Source organism: Manis javanica, chromosome 10, assembly GCF_040802235.1.
Source record: "Manis javanica isolate MJ-LG chromosome 10, MJ_LKY, whole genome shotgun sequence".
NCBI classification, from domain to species: Eukaryota; Metazoa; Chordata; class Mammalia; order Pholidota; family Manidae; genus Manis; species Manis javanica.
The window spans coordinates 107,597,874-107,600,609 of record NC_133165.1 but is presented as its reverse complement, the minus strand read 5'-3'; positions in this window follow the sequence as shown (position 1 = coordinate 107,600,609).

The following is a 2,736-nucleotide window of genomic DNA, read 5'->3' as shown; positions in this document are numbered from 1 at the left end:
ACTGCCCCCACACTGCTCTTTCTTCTCAAAACTCTGCCCCTCAGGCAGACATCATGTGCCCCAGTCCCCCCACCCCGAGCCCTAAAACTCTCTGACGCAGGGTGGCCCTGACCTCCGCCAGGTTGTCCTCCATCCTCTGTCCACCCCCCGTAAGGTGCTCAGGAAGAGTGGGGTGCTCTAAGCCCCAGGCTGGCACACCTTGGCAACACTGGGGAGGGCTGTTCAAACAGAAACTGAACCTTATTTCCTGTCACCTATAGATCATGATCAGACACCAAAACTTGTTGATTAGAAGCCCTAGGGTGTCTCTTCACGTCTTGAACACCACTGCAGATGTAGCCAAGTAGATTCCAGGGCTGCAGGGCATCAGTCTAGCACTGTCCCATTTAATGAGGCACAGCTCCTCCACACATTCCAGAAAATTCCTTTTCAGAAACGTTGAACTTGGTCTCTCAAAGCACCTCCAAGAGGTGCACTCCTTCCATTGGAGGGCACCCCCCAAAGCTCCCAGGTCCCCCAGTCTTCCCCCAATGGTGCCCCTCAGCCGTCCAGCCCCAGGCCAGGCTGGTGTGAGGCCCCTGGTGTCCGGCTCCTGGGTCCTGGCTGAGCGGCCTGACGTCTCTGACGAAAGGCTGGGGAGGCTGAGTGGAGGCACTTGACTCTGATTCTCCCCATAACGCTCCCCGCCAGGGCTCTCAGGATGTGTTCATCCTTCCAGGAAGGGGGGACTGGCCTGGAGGGGAGCTGCAGGATCAGCACAAACAGCCCCTTGGGGTCTCCAAGCTGGAGACAGTCCCCAGGCCTCATGCTTCAGGTGGAGCCCCAGACTGGGACTGGGGAAGCGACGTGGGCCCTCCTGACAGCCTCAGGGGCCCAGGTGACAGGAGGGAAAATCGGGACACCCAGGCCACCCTCCTTCCCCTTGCCCTGCCCACAGCACCCTCAGAGCCATCTGCCTGCATCATGGTCCCAGGGATGACCTCAGGCTATCCGGCCACATAGCGAGGTGGGTTTGGGCAGGAGGAGGGCAGACGGACCTCTGGCAATGCTCTGGCACAGGTCACAGCTGTCTTCCTGCATGGCCCACCAGCCTCAACCTGACACAGAAGAGCTTCTGGGCCCAGAAACAAAGCAGCAGCCCTGGGCCTGCTGGGTGGTCACTGGGGCCAGCATTCCATCCTGCCCTGGGTGTGTGCAGGCGCCCCAAGCACGCCAGGTCCTGGACTGCTGCTGCTGGGTCAGCAGGCTCACACGGCTATGTGGCCACCCTGACTGGGCTGCAGCGCACCTGCCCCACCCGGCGTGTGCTGGGGAAGCGGCAGGGCCCTCTGGCACCTGATGCGCTGCTCTGCGCATAGGCACGGGCTCTGGGGGCTCCCCGTCTTCGGGCTCATCAGAGAAGCTGGTGCTGGTGCTCTTGTTCACAGGCTCAGAGAATGAACTTTGCAAACAGTCAAGGTAGAAGAGCATGTGCGAGGCTTTTATTTAGAGATAAAGCAGAGGACAGAGCTCCTGGCTTGCAGCTGCCATGAGGGGACAAGATAGCCCTGGGGGGATGCATTGCCTAGGGGATTTATAGGCAGGTGAGAGACAAAGGGCTAGGGATGCACACCTGCTAAATAGTCTCCAAATGCTTATCTTTGAAGAGACACTTAAGTTTCTTATCAGTCTTCCAGATTATTTTGCTTACTTGCCATTATTACTTGCCCGGGTTGCACATCATTTGATTAGGGCTAGAGGAAGAAAAGCAGCATCTGGGTAAAGTTGAAGAAAATAAGCTGGACCTTTTAGTAGGCTACGGTAAATTTTACAATAGCCTCATTTAACTGACACAAGGAAGACATGGGCTATGCTGGGGTCTTTTCTCATCTGGGGGATATTCAAACATTTCAGGCCAAGTTACTCCTGGCTTTTTAGTTTTAATTAATCTCACTCAAGAATGATTATATTACTTTAGAAAATTAATGTGACTGACTTTGCATAATTATTGAATAAGGAGTTTCAGTAGGGGTTTTATTCCGGAGGCCCTCACCCTACTCTGTCTAAACCCACGGTCCCTGCCTCACTAGCACTGAGGCTCCGTGGCTTCCCTCCCCAGCTGCCATTCTCTCCTAGTTCTTCCTCCAGGCTTCCCTTCTACACTCTGCAAGCTCTCTTCCCACGCTCGCACCCCTCTCCCCCCGCCCTCCCAGCCTTCTCCTTCCCGCATCCCTCCCCTGGGCTGGGACTCCTGTTAGGAGGGCGTTGGGTATTTTCCTCTGTTCCTGTCCCTACTGCAACCAAGAATTGAAGGGCACAGACACAGTAGTGTGCGCTACCTCAGAGAGAGGGGCACACTGAAAGGTTGGGGATTTCCCCTTTTAAGGATTTTTCAGGAATGTGACAAAGGGCTAGGGGTGTGGACTTGTTAAGTGGTCTCAAGATGTTTTTCTTTGATGAGACATGAAGTTTCTTATCAGTCCTCTGGGTAATTCTGCAAAATTAGCTTAACACAGGAAATCTACTGCTCTGATTCCCTCCAGGATAGCAGCTTCCTGGCTTGGGAGCAAATCCATTAAGACTGCCTTCCCTGCCTCCAAGGTGGGCTGAGTTATTGTATGTTCGCTAAAGAGTGTGGTAAGTGTGGATAAAATGAAAGTTCCTGTTGCCAGGATTCTCACCTGGGCCTAGTCGGCTAGCTCACTATACCTGTGTGGGCAGTATGTTGCTATATACTCTATACAAAGAGCTCCCTCC